General features: G+C 43.9%; 2 long non-coding RNA genes across 6 annotated transcripts; both read left to right on the top strand.

Moving 5' to 3' along the window:
• The first annotated feature begins 1,063 nt into the window (after nt 1–1,063).
• Nucleotides 1,064–26,642, top strand: LOC106729055. 5 transcript variants are annotated; one of them, XR_001365338.2, is made up of 7 exons: nt 1,064–1,270; nt 1,376–1,477; nt 6,936–7,143; nt 7,852–7,950; nt 9,798–9,929; nt 10,177–10,500; nt 10,606–11,315. It is a non-coding gene; the product is annotated as an uncharacterized LOC106729055 (long non-coding RNA). The 5 variants fall into 5 exon arrangements; XR_004316360.1 differs by having other exon boundaries at nt 10,177–10,706; nt 10,931–11,315; XR_004316361.1 differs by lacking the exons at nt 9,798–9,929; nt 10,177–10,500; nt 10,606–11,315 and adding exons at nt 21,395–21,558; nt 25,456–26,642.
• On the top strand, nt 2,047–5,039 carry LOC116660751. Its single transcript, XR_004316362.1, has 2 exons — nt 2,047–2,438; nt 3,094–5,039. It is a non-coding gene; the product is annotated as an uncharacterized LOC116660751 (long non-coding RNA).
• Nucleotides 26,643–27,860: the final 1,218 nt, after the last annotated feature.

Below are 27,860 nucleotides of genomic sequence, written 5' to 3'. Positions count from 1 at the left end.
AAATCTACAACCAAGCAGAGACGTGTGCCCAAGATGATCAGGCACCTCATGGCCCAACCTTATAAAACACCCCAACAGCTGGCCCCTGGGGCTCACACAGGCACCTCTCACCTATGTCAGTGCACCCCAATGAACTCCCTTCTACTCTCATACTTTATCTCTGGTAAATTCTTTAACCAACCCATGTGCCGCCATGTCACCAACTGGCCGCCACATTGTGTCTCACAACAGGAAGCCCCTCGGGATGGACTAGAGAGAAAATCTCCCGCAGGAGTGTGTGTGAGGTGGGTCCGGGACCTGCACCAGCTGGACGCAGGAACTAAAGGAACATTCTCAACTGGAGAGGGAGGAGTTAGGAGACAGTCGGTAGAACCATCAGAGAAGTAACATGAAGGCAAAAGAAATCCACGTCTTGATATTTGGGGTGGCTTCAGTTTCCCCTGTCAAAATGTTAAAAAGGGGAAGACTTTTGTTTACCTGTAATTTCTTTGAAGGTCTTGTTTCTTATTCTCCTGCCTCTTGGCTGGATTTTCTCTAAGTTTCCAAGCACCCTAGAACACATCTGGGTGTTTTGCCCTTTGCTTAGAGCTCCAGAAAAGACTCTCCATGGGTGAGGGGCTTCTGTAGCCTCTTTGGGGGGTAAGGAGGGCAAGACAGCTCCCTTCTGTTAGTGGAACAGACCAGGGCCATATGACTCAATGTTGTGATTTAAGAGGTTAAAGGGCCTTAGGGAAAATACACATTTCTCAGTTGCTGGGGACATGGTTATTTTTCAACCTAATAAGTTATCTGTCTAGCAACAAAAAGATTTTGACATACCTTAAAATACAAATGTTTTTACAATAAAGAGTTTAACGGAAAGGAAAATTAGGCCAAATCTCAACATGAAAGCAGAGGACTGTGAGTAAACAGGACGCCTACAATCCGATTAGCAAAAATGTGAGCCAAAATTCAGGTCTATTTCTTGCAGACAAAATAAGACAGCTGAAATGCAATGCCCCTTGGGGAGGTCATTTACTGGCTTGGATTGTGTAAGTGACCAAGAGCAGATTCTTTTCTTGGAACTGGTTTGATTCGAGGGGAGAAAAAAAACACAGGTTTCCCAAAGATAAGCAAGTCTGTCTCTAATATTCTGCCCTTCTCATCTCCCACTCCCAGGATCCAGTCACAGACAATGACTCTGGCCCTGACACTCCAGCCTCTGCCCTCAACCACATCTAGGCTGCAGATTAGCAGGAGGCCTGGCTCAAGATAACCTATTATGAAATAGGTGGGGTTTGGATGTTTGCTGTTTTTTGTGTTTCTTTATTCAAACCCTTCTTCCTCCCTTCTCTTTGTAGCCTTTCTTAGTCTTCATTTTTTTTTTCCCCCAAAGCACAGTTCTGAGAGTGATTCCTTGGTCAACTGGTGTAGAATTACGTCCCAACAGAATGGGACAGCTGCATGGTGTCCTGATACCAACAACGGTTTTCAACACGTGAGTAAGACGATTGTTGCAAGGAGCTGTGAAGGGGCGAATACGGGGAAAAGGGAATGCTGAAGTCAGGAGACGTGGGCTCCCGTCTTGGCCCCTCTTCTATTTACTAGCTGTGAGCACTTTGGGCAAATCATTTCAAGAGGAATTGGTTCTACTGACACTATTCTTTATTAATTGAGTTATAGTCAGTTTACAATGTTGTGTCAATTTCCAGTGTAGAGCTCAATTTTTCAGTCATACGTGAACATACATATAGTCAATGTCACATTCTTTTTTCGCTGTGAGCTACCACAAGATCTTGTATACGTTTCCCTGTGCTATACAGTATAATCTTATTTATCTATTCTGCATATGACTGCCAGTATCTACAAATTTCGAATTCCCTGTCTGTCCCTTTCCACCCTGCTCCCCACTGGCAACCGCAAGTCTTGTATTCTATGTCTATGAGTCTGTTTCTGTTTTGTATTTATGTTCTTTTTTTTTTTTTAGATTCCACATATGAGCGATTTCATATGGTGTTTTTCTTTCTCTTTCTGGCTGACTTCACTTAGAATGACATTCTCCAGGGACATCCATGTTGCTGCAAATGGACTTATGTTGTCGTTTTAATTGCTGAATCGTATTCCATTGTATAAATATACCATTTCTTCTTTATCCAGTCATTTGTCGTTGGACATTTAGGCTGTTTCCATGACTTGGCTATTGTAAATAGTGCTGCTATGAACATTGGGGTGTCTTTTTGAATTAAAGTTCCCTCCAGATATATGCCCAGGCACGGGATTCCTGTGTCATACGGCAAGTCTATTCCTAGTCTTTTGAGGAATCTCCATACTGTTTTCCACAGTGGCTGCACCAAACTGCATTCTCACCAGCAGTGTAGGAGGGTTCCCTTTTCACCACAGCCTCTCCAGCATTTGTCATTTGTGGACTTTTGAATGATGACCATTCTGACTGGTGTGAGGTAATACCTCATTGTAGTTTGATTTGCATTTCTCTGATAATTAGTGATATTGAGCATTTTTTCATGCGCCTGTTGGCCATTTGTATGTCTTCATTGGAGAATTGCTTGTTTAGGTCTTCTGCCCATTTTTGGATTGGGTTGTTTGTTTTTTTATTATTAAGTCGTATGAGCTGCTTATACATTCTGGAGATCAGGCCTTTGCTATGACACTGGTTTTGATACCTCCCAATATGTATCCAGGGCTGAAATGAGCCCCAAATTACCATTCAAAGATTTGGAATGACAGATATGGGAGACCTCAAAGGAGAACATTTCCAAATGTTATGAATTACCTCTAGGAAGGGAGGAAGAAGGGAAGGGAAGGAAATTAAGCCTTGAGAGCATCTGTAAAGTTTTATATCCTGAAAAAAATATCTGAAGCAAATAAGGCAGAATGTTAAGAATTTTTTCAATTCAATAGTGAGTATACTAATGTAATATTATTCTCAGTTCTTGTTTTTTATACTTCAAATATTTCACAATAAAAATGTGAAATAAAATCAAAAATGAATAAAACATGGTAGGACCCTTTCGTATCAAAGTGGAAATGAAGCGCAAAAGAAAGGGTTTATGTCTTCTTGCTTGATTTTTTGTTTTGTTTTGTTTTTATACGAAGCCTTGGGAGCTGTTGGCGGAAACAGTTTTACGTGAGTTTGAACATCGAGGGCACCGGGATTTGGGCCGTGACTGACACTGGAATCTGGCAAAGATGAAGCAAGTAATCCCTAAGTGTGAAGGAAGGTGGCTGTGCCGAGCCTGAAGCATTACATGTTCTTCTCTTAGTTTGAAAGAGATTCCGAAGCATGACTCAAGCAAATCCTTCCAACAATTCCGACAACTGCTCGTTTGCTTTGCTTTTTTAAAAGCACCTCTTTTTCAGATGGCTTGGAAAAGACAAAGATATTATCTGAACTCTAGGAACTGAGTCAGATACGTGAGGAAGGACAGACTGACTTCAAAGCAATGGGAAGTTGTACGACATGAAGGGAGAATCAGAACCAGAGTCAGGAAATCTGGTCCCAAGTCTTGGTCTACAGTTAATCAGCTGCGAGGCACCTACAATTTTCATCACGTATAAGATGAGGAAACACATTTAAGCAGTTTCTAAGGTCACTGCTCACTTTATCACACTATACCTAACTCTCAGTGTTTTTGCACCTTTTAGACATTAAATAAGCCCATCAAATAAACATCTCTTTTTCTCCATAAGATTCCCCAGTATTGAATGAAAAGTGATACGCTTCAATTCTGGGATGGAAGCCATTAGTTTCTGCTTTTTGAATTAAAATTGATTTTCTTTTTTTAGGGGGGAGGGGGAGACAATTAGGTTTATTTATTTATTTTTAGAGGAGGTACTGGGGATTGAACCCAGGACCTTGTACGTGCCAAGCATGCACTCTACCACTTGAGCTGTACCCTCCCTCCTGAATTAATTTTGTCATCATCATCATGTTTGTCCTTGAGAAATTCTGCAAAAACCTTCTGAGATGACAACCACCCATTCTTGGAAATTAGGTCTGATGATTTTTTTTTTACTGAATATTTTTGATATTTTAAAACTGTATTAAGGGAATTCTGCAGACCTCTACCCAGAGAAGAAGACATCTGAATGAGCATCGTGAAGGAGAATCAAGGAAATGGTTAGGTTAACGAGGTGAATCCTCTCGTTCATGCGCTGAGTCTTCACCAAAGGAAATAACAACCTCGTGGATGGCTGTGGCAAAGACCACTAATGGCCCTGAGTGTCTACTCTTTCCTTCCTTTTGTTAATATAACCACTGGAGCTTTAGCTGGGCATTTGGCTTCCCAGCCACCAGTTGCCTTTCTCAGCCTCCTTTGTGCCTAGAAGAAAGATCTGGCCATTGAGTGCAAGCGGAAGTAACAAGAGCAGCGTTTAGGTCTCATCCTTTGAAATGGGCAACTGCATGCACTTTCCTCTCTCGTCCTTTTCTTGTGGGCTGAAATGCTAGTGAGGCAGCTCTGACGTTGTGAAGAATGGATGCTTGAGGATGACAATGATGGAGCAACAAGATAAAAGGGACTGGGTCCCTGGATGACTTTACGGAACAGAGCCACTCTATCAGGACTGCAGACTGCTCACCGGTAGACTTCATGAGAGAGAAATTCAAATCTGTCTGGTTTCAGCTCCAAAGCTGAGGGTCTCTTTGCTGCAGTAGTAGCTTCACCTGTGCTCAGATGAATACAATGACTGAAAGAAAGCTCGAGTTTTTAACAGAAGTCCTAGAGGAGATGGGAACTTTTATCAAGGACTGGCCAGTAAGACTAGGAACGAATACTAGCTTGACTCTAAACAAGGAGAAACAATCAGATAAACTCACGTAGAGAGGCATTCTGCAAAACAGCTGGCGTGGAATCTTAAATACTGTCAGGTCGTAAAAGACAAAAGGAGGCTGGAATGTTAGATTAAAGAAGATGAAAGGACTATGACAAGTAAATGTAACACGTGATCCTTCATTAGACCCTAAATCCAAATATACATAAATATGAGATTATTGATACAACTGGGGAAATTAGAATATAAAATACATGTTAGATAAAAAACATTGTATCAGTGTGCATTTCTTGAGCACTGTGGTTATACAGCAGTTTTGAAGAACCTCGGAACACATGCTATTTAAGGGTGAGGTGCTTAATATCAGTAACTTATTTCCAAATAGTTCAGTAAACTGATCACGACAGAACTACTCATTTTTATATATGGCCAAATATAAGCAATTCAGGAATCCAGCTGGATCTAGGTGGAGAGTATATGGAGGGTTTTTAGTACTGTTCTCACTATATTTCTGTAGATTTGAAATTTTTTAAAATAAAATGTTAGGAAAATCACTATAGTACAAAATGGACATGAATGTCCTTTAGACTTTAAGGTAGGAAAAATATTCTTAAATTCATTCTGTCAGGAAATATTGATATATTTTACTATATTAAAATGAAAGAATTCTGCTCATTGAGAAAAACTCTGCTTCTGTGTATTATATGTTTTTTGATTTTTAAAAAAATATTTTTTATTTTTAAAAATTTTTTGGGGGAGGTGGTAATTTATTTATCTTTGGAGGAGGTACTGGGGATTGAACCCAGGACCTTGTGCATGCTAAGCATGTGCTCTACCACTTGAGCTATACCCTCCCCCCTATTTTTAAAAATTTTTATTAACTGCCTCACTCTCCTCTTTAGAGATGTAGCTTCTTTGAAGGCAAGAATGTTTGCATGTTTTGTTCACCGGTTTATTCTTAATACCTACGGCAGTGTTAGCACACAGTAGGCACTCAAATATACGGTGACTTGATTATTGAAGGAATAAATGAATGGGTTATATAATTAAATTCTAATATTGGTTAGTAATTCTTTTTAACCAAATTATAAAGCATTGTGGCTCAGTGGGCTTGGTTAAGGTCCATTTTGGTTCCGGTTTTTTTGACTCCTTTTCCCTCCCTTAACTGAGGCACTGGGGATTGGAGCCAGGACATCATGGGTCCCATCCCCAGTGCACCAAGAGCACACTTTACCGCGCCTCCTATCCCCCCCCACCCCCCCCCCACTCCCCCTGCACACCCTCCTCCTGGGTTAAGATCTGTTTTGATCAACAATTCTGGAGCTGCAGTTTAATTGTGTCATTCAATCCTGTCCGCTCATCTTGAGGATTGCCCTGGTAAATGCTGGTGTTCAAATTCTGATGCTCTCATTAGTTTACTGCTGAACAAGGGTCACAGACAAGTCTTATAAATTCACAGTTTTCTTATCTTTAAAACTAGGGGAAATAATAGTAACCACTGCCTAGGGTTGTTCTGACTAGTAAATAAAATCACACGCATAAAACAAATCGTGGGCTTTACACAGGTCCTCAGCTGATGTCAGCAGCCGGGCCAGTGTGGCTTAGAGAACTTGATCTGGCCCTTCCCACCTCTCCATCATCACCTGTACTGCTCCCAATTTAGGTTTTGTGCCCCAGTCACCGTGAACTCTTTCCCGAGTAGTCAGGCTCTCGCTCCCCTGTAGGTCCCCGTATGCGCCACTCCCATGACACAGAACACCCTTCCTCTAATTTTTTTTTAATCTAACTGCTATCATTGTGTGTGTCTTATCTCCGAAATCTTTCCCTCGGAGGGAAAACACTCAGAGCAGAAACTCAAGCTCTGGGATTTGGAGTCTTGGAAAGTTCACAACCCCGAGCATGTGCCATTTTTTTGTGCCCTTGTGAATCACAGAGCTGGCACCGGGGCTGATGAAGTCCTGCTAATATAAAACACGAGTATCCACGGCCTGCAGGGGTGAGGCCGGACTGACCTCCTACCATCGCAGCCTTGACAGGAAGTGTCTTTGAACATGACCGCTTGCCTAGAGGTAGAAAAATGTTGGCCAGACAGAGTGCTCTCCTCAGACCCCTCTGTTCCCTCCACTGCCCTCTGGCTGGAGGCCTGTTCCTTGTCTCATAAACAGGGTGTCCTCTCTCCTGTCTGGGAACAGCTGATGTCACCTCTGTCCGGACTGCCTTCCAGGGCAGACACCCAAGCTGCAAGGACTCACGGTCAGTGCTCAGACCATCTTTCGGGCACCTGTGATGGGACACACAGATTTCCTCGGATCCCAGCTCTCCTGACTTTGAAGGGTCCGCCCACCACAGGCGCATGAAGCTTGTCTCCTCACGGTGAGTTTGTGAGCATAAACCATAATGTGTTAGCCCCTAAACTGAACACAGCATCAAAGGCAAACGTGCCGAGGAAGAGAATGTGGATTTTAGTGGAGAACAGAACTCTTCTGACTCCAAAACTGACCAAAATGCCACGCTGTATCATCTATCCCATTATTCTAATGGTTTTATCAGGATTTATGGAGACAGAAAGTTCTTACCCTTGATTCTGTTCAAGAAACAATTAATGGGGGAGGGTATAGCTCAGGTGGGAGAGTGCATGCTTAGCATGCATGAGGTCCTGGGTTCAGTCCCCAGCACCTCCTCTAAAAATAAATAAGTAAACTTAATTACCTCCCACACACACACAAAAGAAGAAATAATTGCTGAGCAACAACTGAATGCTGATGATACGTAACATCTCTAGGGGGTGAAAAAAGACAAAGCCTGGTCCTGCCCTTGAGAAACATGGAGCCCAGTGACTCTGGTCATAATCCTGACTTTATCATCCCATTGACAAACACTCTCATATTTTTTTCTCCCTTTACCTAGAAGTTATCTATTTTTTTTTTAAATGCATTTAGTTCTCTCTGTCTGGAATCTTTTGATCCAGTTTTAAGACTTTCTTGAGGTACCTTCTAGAACAATATGTCTTTCTGCTTTAGACAAAACATGAATTTCTAAATGATGGAGGCATATTTTCTGCTTCTGTCTCATCACTCACAGGTGACGTCCAATGGCAGGTTGATGCTTCTTGACTTCAGGAGTGAGCTGGAATGATGTCTTCAAGGGCGACTGTATCCACCTCTTAGACGGAGCAACCAGGTATGGCCCAAGAGCTTCCAAATCGAGTTTGCATTACTTAAGCCTGAATGTGACACCGTATATTTACACACAACTGTACTGAAGCCCCTATGCCACTTTTCTGTCAGTGTAAGTAATCCTTCACCTTGGTTGTTTGACGGACTGTCGATTTCAATTCCCAGTGGCTCAATGGTAATTCTATTCTTTGGTAAAAGATGCCTTTGAAAGGCTTTTTGAAAAAAAAAAAAAGAAGGTTTCATGCTAAGAAACTCTATTCAAGAAACATGGTACAAAGAGAGGAACAGGGACCTGGGAACCAGACCATCTTAAAATCGAGTCCGACCCCTGTCACTTACTCTGTACACGAACTTGGCCAAATCACAGAACCCCTCTGAGATGTGGTTTCCTCAGCAGCAAAAATGAGGTGATAATACTGCAGAGAGGGCGAGAATTAGGGTGAACGCCCATAAGACGTTTAGAGAGTGCCCATGGCGCCGTCTGTCCCATCCCAAAGCAGAACAGGCAGAATTCCCTGTTCTGCTGTGTCTTAACTGGTAGCTGCTAGTCATCGATGGCTGCTGAGTATCTGCAATGTGGCTATTGTGACTGAGGAGCTGAAGTGTTAATTTTATTTCGCCTAAATTTAAACAGCCTTATGTGGCTGCTCTGTTGGACATCACAGCTCTAGAATATGATGAGTCATCAAAAGCTGATAGGCATTGACATCGTCAATAATGGGAGGTTTGGATTTCCTGAAAGATGGTCTAAAACAAAGAACCAAACAACAACAACAACAACAACAACAACAACAACAAAACACAACAAAACAACTTTGACAAGCCAAGAATTCTCATCAAAGTTTTCTGAGATTTTTCTATGAGACCTTATGGCACGTTAACATAAGAACACCTGAAAAAAAAAAAAAAAGAACACCTAAGTATGGCCTTTTAGATCCTCCTGGCCTCACATGTCTATGTCCCCTCCCCAGCCCTGAGACCATCAGCTGCACCAGGACTTCCCATCCTCCTCACTCCTGGCATGGCCACCCCTGCTGTCATTGTGCCCACTAGGGGACAGTCCTCCTGGAATCCTGGACTGAGAGCCCTTTATCCCTAACGTTTCAGCCCTCAAGTCACCAAAGATACTATCAAAGCCCCTGAGGGAGCAAGTGAACTCTTGTAGTTAGCGCTTGAGGTCAGCTTCATCCCGAAGCTTACGAGAAAAATCTCTGAACACGTCAGATCCCACACTCCTATATGCTTTGTTCACCTTGTCACGACAACACAAAACAGGCTCCAGGATTACTCAGTTCAGCCAACAAATACTGCTGGAAGTAATTTTATCACACTCGCATTTGTCAATAGTAACTCTACACCAGTTTCTAAAAATACCAACCCTTCTGGGCCAGGTGACCTTGGAGACCTCAAGGTTTGAGTAACTCGGGCTTCAGGAGTTCCAAGCTCTCTGAACGTTAGTGAGTCTGGTCATGAAGAAATGGCTCTAATTGTGAAAATTCCTTTGCTGATGGTTCAGAGTCTTGATTTTATGGTCTGGATAATTAGGGTTTGGTTCTGAAATATAACAATTGAAACTAAACTAGAGATTAGTTGCATGCTTTATAAACCAGACATAAAAAGACTGATCCTAGGATTTGCCAGGAATCTCAGAAGGATGCAGAAACTGATGAGAAGTTAGCCAGAACCTTGAGCAAGCAGGAAAAGCGTCATCCAGGTGGACATAGTACATTGAGGCAAACAGACCCTTTGAGGCCTAGAAACTGATAGCAAGCAGGCAGAAGAGCAGAAAAGTCATAAAGAACAGAATGTCAGAAGGCACTAGTTGTGCTCAATGATCTGTTTGTTCTACAGAGAAAACTGAAACCCACAAATGTGAATTGTCCAGAGTCATGCAGTTAGCGAACGGCGGAACTCAGAACGGGCGTCTCCTGGTTCTCGTGCTGGTGTCCTTTCTGGTATACCAGAAAGCTGTCCACTGTGATGGTAAATTATCTCCATCCTATGGAGCAACTGACCCTTGGGCAAGGGAAGCCACTTTCTTCGTTCAAAAAAAATTTCTTGGCAGGGTTGGGGGGCGGTGAATAGCTCAAACGGTAGAGCACATGCTTAGCATGCACAAGGTCCTGGGTTCAATCCCCAGTACCTCCATTTAAAAGAAAACTAATAAATAAATAAACAGACCTAATGACCTCCCCCCACCCCCCACCCCCAATTTCTTTATCCATCCCAGGGCTTCTCATCAGTCCCAGTGCTCAGAGAAAGACAGCTCTGTTGGCAAACTTGTGAGTCATGTTAGCCTCACAGTAGGATTAGTGCCCTTAGAAGAAGAGGCCGGAGAGCTAGCTAACTCTTTCTACCGTGGGAAGATACAGCAAGCCAGCTGTCTGCAACCCAGAAGAGTCTTCACCAGAACTCGGCCATGCTGGCACCACGACAGACTTCCTGTCTCCAGAGCTGCGGAAAAGGGATGTCTGTTGCTGATAAGCCAGCTGCTTCCTGGTGTCTTGTTTGAGCAGCCCGAGCTGACTCAAGTTGTGTCTCCTTCACTTCAGAGGTTGGCAATCTTTTGTGGAATCTGGGAAGGGGAGGAAAATAAATATCAATGCAATCCAGCGCTAACTTAAAGCAGTTAAATGAGAAAATGCAATGATCCCATCAGATATTTGGTAAAGGGAGAGTGCAGTGCAGCGGCAAAGACGTGATGAGGAAGACGGGACTTCAGCTGGACCTTGAATGATTAACAAATGAGTTGGAGAGAGGGTGAGTGACTCAGGCGACCAGGAAAAGCACGCGGGAAGGCACAAAAACATGAAAGCAGAGGATCTGAGTCTAACTAAGGTGGAGGGTAAATTTTCAGCCGCGATAGAAATTTGCTTGTTTTCACTGCTTTTGCTAATTTCTGAGATGCAACGAAAGTCAGGCTGGGATTGTGTTCTAAACCTACCTGCATTTCTGATTATACAAAATTATTACTTTTTCAACAGTCAACTGAGAAAGATTCTATTCAAGACCCTCCCAGTCAAAAGATGTATTTGCAGAGGGTACCTTCACCTTCTATACCTGAGGACATTGGAAAGCTGTCTTAGCATTCTACATGGAAAGCAGTGGCTGTCAGACTTCATCATGCATCAAAACTGCCGTAGGAGCTTGTTAAAAGACAGATGCCTGGGCCACTCCTTGAGAGTTTCTGATTCTGTAGGGCTTGGCTGGGCCTGAGAATACGCATTTCTAACAAGTTCTTGCGATGCCAATGCTGCTACTCGGAGACCACACTTTGAGAACCACTAAAAGCTGCAGTGAACCCTTCTATTCCCCCTTGTAAAACTTGGTAGTGAGTGATGCCAGCCACAGGCATGGGGAAACTTCGTATCCACAACCTAAATTGGAAAATAAAGTGTTTATGTGGTTAAATGAGCTGAGTTCATGGTTTGAGTTTGGGAGATACAAAAACAAACATGACAATGTGACTTCTAGAAATACTGTGTCTTTTAACTCAATGGTGAGCAGAGTCATATCAACTTTAATCAGACTTTTTTTTAAAAAATCAGAGTTATTGCCACTGGTTTGGTGTCTGACCTGTGGCACAGCACGGGGGTATTAGTCAGTGCTCTCCAGAGAAAAAGAACCAGTAAGAGAGAGAGATGTGGAGAGAGGTTTATTTTAAGGAATTGGCTCACGCAGTTGTGGAAGTTCCACAAGTCCAAAATCTGGGGGAGGCCCACAAGCTGGAGGCTCAGAAAGGAGGTTCAGTTTGCGTCCACAGGCAGTTTGCTGGTGAATCGGGACAAGCCGGCTTTGTGGGTGAAATCCTAGGGAGGTCGGCTGGCAGACCTGCTGGATGGAGGCCGGCCTTTGGTTCTGTTCCCACCTTCAGCGGGTTGGATGAGACCCACTCACACCACGGAGAGCAACCCGCTTTACTCATAGTCCACTGACTTCAGGGGGAGGGTACAGCTCAGTGGCAGAGCGCATGCTTAGCGCGCGCGAGGTCCTGGGTTCAATCCCCAGCACCTCCTCTAAAAATAAATAAATAAGTAAATCTAATCACCTCCTCTCACAAAATAATAAATAAACTAAAATTATAAAAAATTTTTTAGAATAAAATTAAAAGAATGCCAACCATCACGCTGTTATCCTTTAAGCTTCTACAGTGATGTATGTCAACTGTTTCTCAATAAACTGGATAAAAATACATTTAGATGTTAGAAATGGCAGATAAGAGTCAACAGAAATTATGGCAATTTTTTTTTTTAAAGAGGAGTTAGAAATGACAGTTGTTTTTCTCTCCCTTTGTCACTTCTGAGGTGTTTTCACATACATTATCTTGTTGGATTTTTTTTTTTTTTGGAGTGGGGAGGTAATTAGGTTTATTTCTTTATTTGCTTTTTAGTGGAGGCACTGAGGGTTGCACCCAAGGCCTCATGCATGCTAGGCAAGCGTTCTACCACTGAGCTATTCACCCTCCTCCCCAACAGAAATTATTAATCAACAAAAAATATTAAGAAATAAATAAAATTAAAGGAATGACCAGGTGGTTTTTCTAAACTGGCAGAGAGACAGCACAAGTGTATTCGTCTGTTTAAAGATTAAATCCTAAGTTTGAGGGTCCTTTTCCTCGTTTGGTGGGTCTTTTTACAGAGATGCTCTGAGTGAAAAAACAGACCATTGAATTCACCCTCCCAGCCATCCTCAGACCAGGAGGAGAAGGGGCTTTTCCTGTCCCAGGATATTGTACTCCAGGTGGGGTGAGCACCGCTGATACAGGAGAGGAGGGTATGGAAGAGGCAGCGAGGCCACCAGCGGGCCTCCGTGTGATGCAGAGAGAGCTCATCTCATCACCACCTTGGGGAGGCAGCCATGGGGCCCTCCCTTTGATAAGTCTAAAAGCTAGAGTGGCCAGGCATGTACGGCTTGGGTGGTTTACAATGTAGGTTTTGTGGTTACTCAGGTACAGCTGGGCCAACAGATCAGTGCTATTGAAAAGATACTTTGCTATGCTCCCAGATCCCTAGAGAAGGGGGCACATCATGGGGAAGTACCAGGGGCCACACGAGAAGTACCACGTTTGGTCCACAAGTACAATGGGTTGGGGGATGTGGGGGGAGGAGCCTTTATTGTGGGTTCTATGGGAAAAAAACAGGCAAGACAGGATAAGCAGGCTTTAGATCGATGGTTTGGAATAATTTCAGCAGGTGGTGGGGCTTAGGGACTGTCCTCCGTTGTCTGGTAACTGGCCCAGGGGGATCAGGGCAGGTGGATGGTGGCTCAGTGAGTGACAGCCTGATAGAAAAGGTGGCTGGGGCTGCGGGCTCTAGACTGGTTAGTTTGCTTTTGAAAGGCCTGCTCAAGATGGGTTGTTCACTATCTCTAGAAATCTGATAGAGCTGGGAGGGGCAGGATGTCATTGACAGGGTGTCAGATTGTTTGCCTGTTAAAATTCTTGGGGATCAGGTTGGAGCTCCAGCATCAGCCTGTAGGCAGGCCTTCCAATCTGGCCAATGGCTGTGGCCCTACGTCTCAGTTGTTGGTTTCATCAGTGACTGTCTTTGGGTCACAGGGCTTGTGTCAGCCAAACTCGATAGCGGGTGGGCCTCGGCATTTGCCACGTCTGACGAAAGCATGGCCTCCTTGCAGGGTTTGAGCCTCCAGATTGTGAGCCAGTGAGAGCATCCAGACCAACAGCAGTGAGACCAACAGTCAACAGAATGGGGCTAGGCTGCACCTGGCAGTTTTTGTTTTGCTTTGTGTGGTGGAAGTTTATGCTCAAATGGGTCCCCTATCACATGAGCCTGACTCATGGGACAATCTATGGTCAATGAATCCCAGGGGCATATATGCATCCTAGATCGGGCCTCCAGCCCTCTTGGGAGGAGGGAAGGCTCAAACAAGTATAAAGATGCGGGGACACACTATTAAGGGACCTCATATATACTGAGCCTTTATATGCATGGTTGCGAGATAAAAATTCCCCTTTCAACACAGGGAAAGGTGATGTGACAAGTTCTCTAAATTGGTATCAGATGTGAATCAGCCAAGCGGTCTCGGATTAAGAGAGATTAAGGCCTGGGGCAAGAAAGAGACTTTTCCAGGGGCCTCCAGTGCTAAGACAACTGCCTAAAGTTTGGCCACTTGAGTTGACCCTCGGACCCCGTCCTTTCTCAGGACACCCTGGCTAAGGGATAAACAGCAGCAACGTTCCCCTGAGATCCATCCTTTCTGACAGCTGGCAGTGCCATTTGTACAATGCATCAACTTCCATTGCTGTGCATTCCATTAGTCCCGGGGGCTCCCCCGGTAGCCAGGAGGTACAGGGCAGGGTGACCTCCTCCAGTACCACGACATCTGAAGGGGACTGAGCACCGAGGAGGCCACTGCCTCCTGCAGGTGGAATATGCAAGAGGACCCAGCTTTGGCTAAAGAAGACTTGAGGCCACGCTGAACTTGTGGGGTGACGTTTCCATGACACGGAGCGTAATGGGCAACGGTATGGAAAGGCCAGAGGCTCAGGGTCTATGAGAGCCTCTGTTTCCAGGAGAGCCCAGGAAGTGCCCGGTCACTTGTTCTTCTAATGGTGTATAGCACACATCTGGGAAGATCAGTTTCTTGCATCAGAAGCCCTTCGGCAGTTTATGGCCATCGTAGGTGGTCCAAAGGCTCCAGAAGGTTGTCCAGAGCCTCTAGAGTGAAGGGGTCTCTGGGGCACTAAGGGGGTGCCTGTAGATCCTAATTGGGGATGATTTTAAGCCTTTTGTCAGAGGGAGCCCCATTTACGGTGGGCTGATTTGGAAGCAGCAGCATTAGCGAGATTAAGTAAAATCCGTAAATGAGAAACACGTTGCCACCAGATCCCGGAAAGGCCTGAAAGACGCTGGACTTGTACGAACCTGATGAGTTTGTCAGATGAATCTCCCTGGAGGAGGATGTCACTGATGTGACGCCATTCCTGGGCACCTGGAGAGAGGTGGGTGCAGTTACCATCTTGTTTGCAAAGACTATGTACCTTGACATCTTGTTTGCAAAGACTATGTACCCACTGAGGGTCCTCACAGGAAGCCTGGACAGGTGTACCACGGGCCTTCGGAGGAACAGACTGTAGATGAGAGGCTACTGAGATGGGCGCTGAACAGAACATATTGGCCAATCCTATAACAGCAAAATGTTTACCAGTCGTTGATGGTCAATAATTCTTAAAATAATGAGTGCTGAGTATGGGGGTCTAAGGGACAGGACCACACCACAAGGTTGTAGTAACCCATCACAAGGCACCATGTACAATTTCCAGGCTTAAGAATCAGAAAAATCGTGCTTTAAAGTGGAGAAACACAGGGAAGGGTACAGCTCAGGGGCAGAGTGCGTAGTTAGCAGGCACCAGGTCCTGGGTTCAATCCCCAGTACCTCCATTAAAAAAAAAAACGAGTAATAATAAGTAAATAAATAAGCCTAATTACCTTCCGTCTTGAAAAAATAAATAAACGGAGAGGCGGTGGGGCTAACTATCCTCTGATTAATTCGATTCTATGTAATCAGGTTTAATTCTTGAAGGCTCTATTTCCCTTTGCACTGGGCCATTTTAACGGGAGGTCCCTGGGGCTCCAGGTTCCGTTTTACCAAGGCAGCGTGTACGTGCCAGAGACGTAACTGAACTCAAATTCATTACTCATGGTGCTCGAATGTCCACGCCCACCATGGGACATTTTGGGACAACAGGCCAGGCATGGCTACCCTTAAAGTGAGGCGGACTTACTTCCCCTCCATTTTATACTTAGTTACTGTCTTAAGATTATAAGGGATCTGGCGTTTAAATTTCGTGGTATCCCCAGGTGTAGCATTCAGTCCATGAAGCTACGTCAGTTCTTTGCATTTTAACAAATGCTAGGGTTACTTAGGGCCGATGCTGTAGAGACACAAAAGCCAGCCAGCACCCTCTCACGTTTCTGTCATTCAAATTCTTTTAGTATATAACTTTCAGTATATAGAATTTTATATGTATATAATTTGTTATATATACATTTTAGTAATACATTTTATACAAATATTAATATTAAATTTTTGGATTTCCAATTGGTCCATATTACGGAAAACGTTTTTACGTAGGTACCTAATTTATTTACTTACCTTTGCTTTCTTCCCGTATCTAGCATTTTGTTTTCTCTCTCTTTTGGGGGGCAGGGTGGAGGGGGCGGGGAGGTGGTTAGGCTTCGTCGTCTTATTCATGGTTTTTAGTTCCTGCCTCTTGCTAATAACTCAGTGTGAGCCTTGTAGACGGTTACAGGGGAAAAGATGATGGCCAGGAGCCTGGAGGCCTTCCTTTTGGGCAGCAACTTCCCACCTCCAGGCTTCTCTCCCTGGGGACCCAGATGTGTGTTTGGAGAGCTACTAGCCTCTCTCTGGACAGCACAGCCAGCCCCGCCGCCCGAAGGGCTGGGCCCTATCTCATTGTCTGGTTTTTTGTTTTGTTTTATTTTTTAATTTTTTTTGGTCTCCTATGTTCCCCAACTGCTGTTCATCCTCTAAGTGTTTACTGGATAAACTCCTGGTGGTCCCCGGTGGCCCTGTCCATGGGTGGTGGCTCCCCTCTCCAGGGTGTCTCCATTAACCTATAACAGTCTAGACCCACCTGTAAGAAGAGTGACAGTGGCCTTTTCAGCACTTTGGAGGCCCTGTGCCAAAGCCCACACAAAGGCACTCTCTGTGTTCCAGGGAGCTATGAGCACATTAAGAAAATAATAATTTTTATTGAAGCAACATTTTCTACTTTTCATTTATTTTTTAAACAGAAGAACTGGGCTTCTGTTGGAGGAACCGCAGCAAAGGAATTTACAGCTTAGGGACGTGTTGAGCTTATCCTGTGTTATCCCCACAAAGACAAGGAAGAAACCGTCATGAGGATAATTCCTTCAACATCTCCCTTCCCAGGAATGTGAGAAACGGCCGTTTCTGACTATCGGTTTGAGCTGTCTCTGCAATGGCTAATCCCACTGAAATGAATTATTCGCAATTTCCTGAGCATTGACTGAGTTTGTAAGTACTAGGTTGAGAAAGAAAAAAGGGCTAGAAAGAGAAAGAAAATTGCCATATGATATTACTCATATGTGGACTCTAAAAAAGAAAAAAAGAAAAAAGGACACTAGGAACTCATCTACAAAACAGAAACAGATTCGCAATCTTATGGTTACCAGGGGAAAGGGGCTGGGAAGGGAAAAATTTGGAAGTTTAAGATTTACAAATGTTAGCCACTATATATAAAAATAGATTTTAAAAAAGTTCCTGCTGTACAGCACAGGGAACTATGTTCAATATCTTGTAATAACCTTTAATGGAAAAAAATATGGAAACGAATACATGTATGTATATGCATGACTGGGACACTGTGCTGCACACCAGAGACTGACACATTGTAACTGATTGTACTTCAAAAAAAAAAGAAGAAAAAGGGTCTTTCTAGATAAACTGCTATATAAACTAAATAAAGAAATGAAAGTGCAGAGTGTTAAGTGATATGTAAGCGCGATGTGGGGGGCAGCTGGAGGTGAGGTGCTCAGGGTCGGGTTAAAAGCGTTTGCTGTTGTGGAAGGAAGGGCTCAGTGGGCGGCTGCAGACCCGGACTCCTCTCGGCCACTCCCCTCTGTGAGAGCACCGCGTCCTGGTCCACATTTCTGCAGCTCCCAGCTCTGATCAAGAATAGGCTTGGTTCTTAGAACAAAAAGTTTATCCACTCTTATCACCCGCCCTTGGAATCCCTCACCAGCTTCCCTCCTGGCGGACCAGCCTCCTGGTGTGCTTTTCCGGGCTAAGCCTGAGCTCGACATCTCCCTGGACGGGGCCTGGGGCTCCGCCTGGCCTCTGAATCTATCCATCCCCCAGCTGTTCTCGTCTCCCCGCATCCGCCCCTAGAGGGAGGGGCCCTTTGTCCTCCTCCTCCCAGGTCTCTTCGCTTCTCTCACATGTCACATTCCTGGCCTTGAGCAGAGCCCGGTTCCCTCCTGGCCATGCACCCAACCAGTCTCCTGCGTTCCCCTGGGGAGATGGCCAAGGACTGGAAGTCCTTCCCCTCTGTGGACGTCACACAGACCTGCAGGCAGGCTGCAGGCCGGCAGGTGTCCAGGGTCATGTCAGCCCTAGAAGCTTCTGTTCGCAGCATGGATCAGTGTGGGGAGCACGGGTGGGTCAGCAGGACTAGACGTAAGACTTCCACCTTGTCTCTTCCTCGGCGCTTCTCAGACCCCTCCCCTGGAACGCCCCTTACGAAGGCCTCCTCGGATCTCCATGTACCCAAACCTCATCCTAAAACAAAGAATGTCTCCCACCATCCAGTTCTGCCTACAGTCCACCCTGAAAGGAATTCAGGGCAAAGATCAGGAATGAGGCCCTCTGTGCTCTGGGAAAACAGGCAGAACAGGCCCTCAGATAGTTAGGTATTTTCAAGAGAAAATTGTATGAATCTGGATTCTTATATCTTCCCATACTCAGAAAAGCGCTGAAACCATCAACTAATAAACCATCAGCCTGTGCCTCCTGACTAGCGGCAACCTTCTGCCTCGACGTGTGCCTGGTGATGTACCTCCTCGGCCAAAATCACCTATACACTGGCCTCCCCCCTTACCTCTTTGGAGCAGCCCCTCAGAGCCATATGGGAGGCTGTCTCCCCAACTATAGTCCTCAGTAAGTCCCCAGATAAACTGAAACTCACAGCTCTCACGTTGTGCGTTTTTTTTTTAAAGTCGACATTATTCAACTAATTTTCAGGGGTTTGGTTTTGTTTCGCTAATTGAAGTACAGTCAGTTACAATGTGTCAATGTCTGGTGTGCAGCACAGTGTCCCCGTCATGCATACACATACATATTTTTTTCATATTCTTTTTCATTAAAGGTTATTCCATGATATTGAATACAGTTCCCTGTGCTGTACAGAAGAAATTTGATTTTTTTAAATCTATTTTTAGATATAGTTGTTTTGGTTTTGCTTTGCCTGCGGTGTTGGTTTCCCGTGGCGTCATAACAGAGTACCGCAAACTGAGCGGACTGAAGAACAGAAACGTACTCTTTCACAGTTCATGAGGCCCGAAGTCTGAAATCCAGGTGTCGCAGGGTTGGTTCCTCCCTGGCACTCTAAGGGGGCATCTGTTCCATGCCTCTCTGCCTCTCTCCTGGCTGCAGTCCTCCGTGCTCCTGGGCTGGTGACAGCATCCTTCTCATCTCTGCCTCTGTCTTCACACGATCTTTTCTCTCCGAGTCTCTGTTTCCTCTCTTCTCATAGGGACACCCGTCATTGGGTTCAGGGTCCACTTTAACCCAATATGATCTCATCTTAGCCCTTAACCTAAGTCTATCTGCAAAGACTCAATTTCCAAATAAAGTCGCATTCTGATGTCCTGAGCGGATGGGAATTTCAGAGGGGACACTGTTCAACCCACTACACCTTTTTAGTTTGCTAAATGCTTTAAAACATTTTAAAATTTGTTAAAAGTAAACACAAACTTTCCCCATTCCTTTTCCTCGTCTTTCTGGCCTGTCCTCTCAGGGTGTTCTCTATGTATAAGAAACATTTACCAAAAAAATTCACACATAGAGTTTCTATTGAAACATCACTGAGCATGTATTTCCCTCAACTGCCCCCTTGGGGTGATGGCTACCCTCTCATGTACAGTACCTGCCTGATCCTAGGAGTATTTGAGACTGTGATTCCATCATGTGTAGACTTTCCACAGTCAGCGTGACGTTTACTGAAACAGCAGTGACAGCACAGTAAGACTTCGACCATGCTGAGCAAATCTACTTATTGGTCTCTTTCCTCTATCAGATAATATCTAAAAAAATGAATGGATGCCTACTCTAGGTGAAGCACTGTCTTTGGCACTGGGAATATAATTCTGAGCAAATATATCTGCCCTTATGGAGATTGTTGCCTAGTGAGAAAAAAAGAGATAGGAATCACCCAAATAAATGGGAAAGATAATTATGCTAAATCTTATAAATGAGAGGTCCATGTGGTGAGAAGATAGAGGGCGAGTTAGAGAACACTAGACATGAAAGATGAGGGATTTAACTAGACAAGGGAAAGAGAAAATGCATGTGTAGAAACGGTATGTACAAAGGTCCTGTGGCCAGAGGGACCATGATATGTAACAAGACAAATGTTGTCACATATAAACCACGCAGTGGAAGTGGAGGAAAACGTGATAGAAAATGAAGGAGAGGTAGCAGCTAGAGCACGCAGACCAGTAGACTGTGCTGAGGAGTCCGTCTTCATCCCAGAAGCCATGGGACGTTAACATGTTTTAAGAAACAGAATGTGTTCACAGATTTGTTTTATTAAAGAGGTTATCCTGGATGGAATTGGGGAAACCGATTTAAGGGATGCGAGGGTAGATGTGGGTACACTCATTAGGAGGCTTCTGCTAAAATCTAAGTGAGAGATGACATTTTGGAATAGGGTGATCTGATAGAGATGGAGACGTATGGGTGGATAGCTTTGAGAGAGGAGGTAAAATCTTAGTGATGGGATGATGGGGAGCGAGGGAGAAAGAGTCAAGCGTGAGTCCCACGTGTAGGAAGCGCTGTTCCCCGCGGCGGTGAGCGCTGATGTGAAAGGGGGGAAGGAGGGGTAGGTATGCCTTTGCTTTAGGACTTGTCGAACTCGAGGTGCCACTGAAACACTCAAGAGGAGGTACTGAAGTGGGGGAGTGGTGATTTGAGTCTGATGCTCAGAGAAATTTAGGTTAAATTAGATCACGTTTGTAAAATGCTTAGCTCAAAATCAATCAAAAGTGCTGGCCGATGCTATTATTTTCCAACAATGTCTTTAATGTGGTCCAAACTGACATGAGAAAAATTTGTACGATTAAATGCTTTGAACACATTTTAAAGTGCTTAAATCAATGCCAAGCACATAGTAAAAGCTGAATAAAAGGGAGGAAGTAAAAGAGATTGTATCTCTGAAAAAGCTTTTTTTTTAGAAAGAGTGAGCCTTTTTAAAATTTTTTGTTTTTTATTTTTGTAACTGGTTTTTAAAATTGAAGTCTAGTCAGTTTACAATGTTGTGTCCATTTCCAGTGTACAGCATCATGTTTCAGTCATACATCTACATGCACACATTCCTTTTCATATTCTTTGAGAAGTCTTTTTATTTCTGTGTATCAGTATAAGAAATTATTCTGTATTCAAAGTTTGACCCAGGTTGGGGAACTTCACGGAAGAGGAATGAGTATCTGCCCCCATTATTTAGAAGACCGTACTTTGCTTTTTGGAAAAAAATGTCACATTTCTGAAGATGGCCCTTCAGACTATTGCCAGCAAAAGCAGCGAACAGAGACAAGAGACCTGTTCTAATGTTTAACCCAGCCTTCCCTGCTGGCGTGACCTCCCTTGGAATTCCCGGAGGAATTGTATCAGATGACCCCTTCCAGTTTTAAAATTCCATATCTGATTTCTGAATCTCTTTGCAAAAGACAGCCTGGCATCACTGAGATGGAGAAGCCCACGGGAGAGCCACAGAGAAGCCGGCGCGCTCCGCTCCTCCGTCTGCAGCTGGATGGTCATACGGGGAAGGCATGATCGTGGGATTAACAGGCATCTCGGGTGTCTCGCTCAGTGACTTCCTTTTAAGTCAAAGGTCAGTGATTTCCCCACTTTCTGCCCCTGAGGCGGACAGAGGAAACAGAAACAGCAGGCTTCGGGGCGCCTGGAGACAAACCGGTTTAGGGAGCAGGGACGGGGCGTACTGAGTTTGGGTTTCCCAACCCCTGGGACACTGGAGCCCTGGGGAAAGGGTGACGCAGCTGAGCCAACTGCTGGACGCAGCGCTAACTTCAGCTCACCGCCCCCTCCAGAGGACCACTTCCAAGAGGAAGCAGGCACTTAGAAGGATGCTTGCGGGCACTTACTGCTCATGCAGCTACTGCATTGAGAGCAAAGCTCTAGGTCACGGAACTTAGGGGAGGGGAGAGGTCTGTTTGGGGAGGAGGCGAGTTTACATCCCGGCTCAGTGGCCATTGACAAGCCGCTTTCTGAGCCTTGGCTTCATCACCTATAAAAATCTTCATTACTTACCTGATCCGCTTCATGGGATTGTCACAAAAATAGTACCATTACAGGGGACAGAGCAAAGCACACTACCGGTGCCCAGTAAGGACTGATTTCTCCTTGTACCTCCTCTGTTCGCTCCACAGCAGACGGACACTGTGTTTTGCCTCCTTGCATTTAACAAGAACCATTACTGTGTAAGGTATTCGTTAGAGTGAACGTGGGACACGGTCTTTTCATGGTCCTCGTGCCCATGAAGTGATCCTCTCACCGAATTCTGCTGGGATCAGTTGTGGAAAAGGAATAAAGGCAAGAGAGGCAGAAAGAGACAGCCTCTTCACCAGCAAATCCCAGGCTCTGGAGAGCTTGAAACATCTGAGCTCACTGGAAAGTTTCTTCACGTGGCCCGTCCGCGTTTTCAGCCACACCGAGCCCTGGAAACGTTTTTGGGATCGTGGGTCTTTTGGAATGTGTTTGTAGGAAGCTTTCTGCTATACACGGAGCTGGTCTGAGAGATGCCAAATCACAGGGTCTGCCCAGGGGCCCAAAAGCTCCAGGAAAATATAGCCGATGGGTAAATAGAATGATTTTTTCAATTGAATTTCATCTTCAAAGACATATCATTTCTTACACTGATACACAGAAAGAAAAAGTGTTTTCAGAGATATCTTTTTTTATTTCTTATTTTTTTATTGAAGTGTAGTCTATTTATAATGTGAGTTTTAGGTGTATAGCAGAGTGATTCAGCTATATATCTGCATACATACGCATATTTTTTTCCGTTTCTCTTCCATTGAGGCTTATTACGATAAATTGAATATAGTTCCTTGTGCTATACAGTAGGTCCTTGTTGTTCATCTATTTTGTATATAGTAATATGTATCTGTCAATCCCAAACCTCCAATTTACCCCTCCCCCTCCCCCTGGTAACCACAGTTTGACTTCTATGTCAGCAAACCCTGTTGGCGTTTTTTTTTTTTAATGGATCCAGAAGGCAGATAATTCTCTCAACTCCCACTGTTCCATCCTAGTACAAGCCACAATCCACTCTCACTGAATTATTTTTTTTTACTAGACTTTATTCTTTTAGAGCAGTTGCAGGTTCACAACACAATAGAGCAGAAAATACAGAGAGTTCGCCCACAGCCCTCCCACCCACACATATATCCTCCCCTACCCTCAGCATCCCTCATCAGTGGGGCGCATTTGGTACAATGGCTGAACTAACATAGGCACGTTATTATCAACCGAAGTCCATCGTTTCCATTCGGGTTCCCTCTTGATGTTGTGTGCTCTCACTGAATTATTGCAATGCTCTCTCCATGTCCACCTGCCTCCACCTTCCACCTCCAGTTTATTCCTCACTTAGCTCAAGAGTAAACATTTAAAATGTTCAACTTGAAAAAAAAAAAAACTAGTCGGCAGGTATCACCCCTCCACTAGGACATTCCAAGGGCTCTCCCACTTCATTGTGAAAAAAACCTGAAGCCTTTTATGCTGGTGCTCCCACGGTCTCTCCCTGACTGCCTTGCCGATCTCCCTTCTACCCCGCACCCACCTTCCGCTCATGAGCAAGGCCTACGGGTGGAGCTGAGGACAGCCGGCACTGCAGTTGTGTGCTTAGTGGGTATGATGTGGGAGAATGGGCATGAAATGAATGAGGGTGATAGTCGGCCACTCCGGGCAAGCTCCCACCTTGGAGCCCCTACCCTTGCTCTGCTCTCTGCCCTCTGGACATCTGTTTGGACAACTGCCTGACCCCTCCCTCCCTTTATTCAGGTCTCTGCTGGAGGCTGTCTTGGCCATTCCTTCTAAAATAGCCTCTCTCCCTTGTCACTCCTACCCAGCTTAGTTTTTCTTCAAGGCACTTATCGCCGCCTCGCATAGAATTAACTCGCCTGTTTATTGTAGGTACCCCTCCCCCTCCCACTGGAATGTGAACCCCACCAGGCGGGATCTTTCTGTTGTGTCCCTTGAGGTGTCCCATGTGCTCATCAAAGGGGGTCAACAGGGGGTGGATAAATAAGTAAATGAATCTTCCCTCGCATAACCATTTAATGACCATTTTTCTTTCTAAAGATTCCCTAAAATATCTTTTGAGCTGGGGTTTCATCTGGATAACAACTCTTCGAGGGCCCTCTTAGTGTCGTGTGCTTTTCCGAACCACATTTCCTAGTGTTGACGCAGAACCTGGGGCTCCCTAGGGATGCCCGGCTCTAAATCAGTTTATAATGGCATCACTTCAAGGGAGAATCCTATTTGGAAAAGCTGTGTGAGTGGAAATTAACCCTCAGTGGAGCGCCCTGGGACCAAGCTTAACACACATAAACTCATACGTGAATATTCACACGCTGGCGTGCACGCACACATAGTCACGCACACTCACAAAATAAACAATTGGCCTCTATGGTAAACTTTCCCATCAAGTCAAAAATATGTTCTATGTATCCTCTGGAACATGCCTTTTAGCTTTTAAAATGTTTCAAATAAAACCCAAAAAAGTTCAGCTCCGTAGGGTTCCTTAGAAAAACGAATTGTCAGTTTAAACCTTTAAAACCAGGTCATCTGCGATGCAGAAATGGCCAAACACAAAGTAAAATAGAACAGAACCAAACATGCATGCATTCGTGTGACAAATTTGTACTTTTAGGACATAGCTGGACAAACTATTAATTTTCTTGTTTTTTTTTTAATTTTCAAAGTCCTAAGATAAGGTGATAACAAGTTAAAAATTACCCACCTACAGAGTTATCTTGTGTAAGTAACAACTCCGTAGCTCAACTGATGATACCATTTTGATATAGTTCTTTTCTCTTTTTTTTTTTAAGTTTATTCATTTATTTTTTGGTGGGGGGAGGTAATTAGGTTTATTTAGTATTTATTTATTCTTAGAGGAGGTGCTGGGGATTGAACCCAGGACCTCATGCATGCTAAGCATGCACTTTACCACTTGGGCTACACCCTCCCCCCAATATACTTCCATATAGAGTTATATTTTATAAGTTGGATCTGTCTTGGACCTCTGCCTTTGCTCCATCACTCAGGGAACTCCAGACAGAACCACGGTTAGATCTCTAGTATGTATGTTTTAGAAGAATGGCAGTAAAAGTAAATTAACCTACACATTTGCACCTTTCTCTTTTGAGTTTTTTTTTTTGTTTTTTTGTTTTTTTGGTTTTTTTTTTTTCTTTTTTTTTTGCTAAATTCTTAAAGTGTCCTTAAGACTTTGGCACCATTCCAATAGCCTTACTCCCTCCTACATCCACTCAATGAGTATTTATTGAAGATCTGCTGTGTACCTGTCCTAAGAATTTGGGATATATCAGTATATATAACCGGGAAAGATCTCTGCCCTTGTGGAACTTACTTTTTATTAGAGCAAGATATGTAATAATGCGTCTTCATTTTCTATTATTGGGTAACAAATATCACGAATTTAGCTGCCTAAACGCCACACATTGATTATCTCACGGTTTCCATGTTGCAGGAGTCTGTGCGTGGTCCCTGTTACTGAAGAATTTTCAATCCAGCTACAGAAAAGAGACACGTGAAAGGATTTCTGATGATTCAAGACATTGGATACTGAAAACAACCACAGGGGGGAAAAAAAAACCTTAAAAATTTTAAAAATTGGCTCATCAACTTAAGACCGTTTAATTTTAGTTTAGGGACAGATCAGCTTTGTAATTTCAGTGTTCTTTCTTAGGCGGTGACGGGAACAGCAGACCCAGGACGGAGATTTCTGGCAATGACCCCCGGTTGCAGGAGGCAAGAGTCTGCTTCACATAGTCTGGACCAAAGGCTGCAAAGATATATTTTAAGCTGATTTCTATCAAAAAACAGCTAGATGCACTCATATTTTGATGTTTAGAAGCAAAGACCCTCGAATATGAAAATAAAAATTGGCCCTCAGGAACAGCTAATTTCCTAAGCTTCTGAGTATTCAAAATCTAACTACATTTTGAAGTCGGGAAAGAAAGGCCAGGAAAGGTTCCTCAGAGGAATGAGCAGAAGGGAGTTTCCTCCAGCCCGGGTACTTTTGCTCAAGTTCGTCCTGTAATGACTTCTGTCCAAATCTCTGGTGGATGCATGTAGGTTCAAGGCACTTCTTCCCTTTTTCTCCTTAAATTACTTTTCACTTTTTTTTTTTTGGTAGGACAAGTAGCAGCATGATTCACGCAATTACTTCCTCCTCCCACAAAGTCTTAGAAAAGCTCTTCTAGATGAGAAAAAGATGCCTCCTGCAGCAATCTAGTGACAGGTCAGAATTAGCTTGTTGACTTGCAAAACTCCCCCTCCTCCTTTCCACTCCGTATTTTTATCCTAAAATGGGAAGAGTGGGGTGGAACTTATGTAAGCATTATATCCTGGTGCACATCCACCCCCAGTCACTTTCCTTTCTCGTGACTTAAAGAACAGGGATCCAACCAGTGGTCGAGGTATGAGCAGCAATTTTGGGATGAGGGTAGTCTAGCATTCATAAAGTATTTTTCCTTTCTAATTGTTGAGAGTGAATAATGATCATAAGTTAGGCTACAAAAGGAGAAGATACATGAATAATAAAAAGAATGCTGGCTCTCAGAACTGTTACTCTGTGATTAAGGGAAAGTTGCCTAAATTCCGTGAGCCTCAGTTTCCTCATCTGTAGAATGGAAATAAAGAATATATATTTTACCTACCTTCTGGCTTATTTTGAGGGGGAAATGAACAGTATTTTGTAAAGGTTCTTAATTATAAGGATTACTTAAATTGCTTATTTTTGAAAATACTAATTACCCAGATTTCTGTGCTTTCCAGAGAATTAAACGATTCTTATCATCAGACAAGTTTGGAAACAATGAGACAACAGAAGTAGACATACTTGTTACAAGCTGGAGAAGATTACAGATGTACAGAACCATTGCTTTCCTGTTAGTATCTTACAGCTATACAAACAAATTTCCTTTTTAAAATTATTTTATTATTTGTTATTTTAAAATTATTTATCTTTATCTTCTCAGAGTAGAGATTGGTCTATTGTTTATTATTGTTGCTGTTTGAGATTTGGGTCCTAGACCTCAATCCTTTCATCCGGAAAATGTTTTGAGAAATTCCTGCTAGCAAAAATTTTGTTAAAAATAAAGACTTGTTTAGATTTTAAATACTCAGAATTAAGGAAACCACATTGGACTGGTTTTAGAAAGGCCATAACTTGAGTGACTATGGGTGGCTTTTCTTGTCTTGAGAAAAATGAACAGCATTTCCTTCTAAGGAACCACATCCCTAAAAATGTTATACCTCGCACTTCTCCAAGTGGTCTCTGTTCCTGGACCTCTAAGACAACACTCAGCCTGATGCATAAAAATAGTTGGCACTTGATAAATAAGGGCGAGTGGATCCATAGTAAAAGGAAAGCAAACATATATCTGTTTTTTTGGAGTAACTTAATATGAGGGAACAGCAACTAACATTTATATTGAGCTTAATACATGCAAGCACCCTGAGTGGATTATCCCACTGAGTCCTCAAGATAATGAGGCGATGGGTAGGTGTCATCATGACACATAAGGAAATAAGGCCCAGAGGTAAGCGGATTGCCCACGCACCCAGCCTGTGAGAGGAGAGCAGGGATGCAGGCAGTCAGTTACAAAACCCATCATTTTAACCCAGCCCAGGCCGCTGCTCCTCTTAGGAATGACACAAGTCCCACTCTCTGTCTTATTTAATCCTCACAATGACCTTGAGGCATAAGTGTATAGGATCCCATTTTGTAGTCATGGAATTCGAGGCTCAGAGAGTGGGACACGCCTGGGGCCCCATGCCTAGTGAGCACGGTGCTGGGTCTCCAGCCCAGTGGTTCTTGTAATATGTCAAGATCTGTGTCAGTTACTACTGTATGGGCTCAGCTCAGAA

This window comes from Camelus ferus, chromosome 31 (genome assembly GCF_009834535.1).
Source record: "Camelus ferus isolate YT-003-E chromosome 31, BCGSAC_Cfer_1.0, whole genome shotgun sequence".
In the NCBI taxonomy this organism is placed as follows: Eukaryota; Metazoa; Chordata; class Mammalia; order Artiodactyla; family Camelidae; genus Camelus; species Camelus ferus.
The sequence above is the reverse complement of the archived record's forward strand: the minus strand, read 5'-3'. Positions and strand labels throughout refer to the sequence as shown.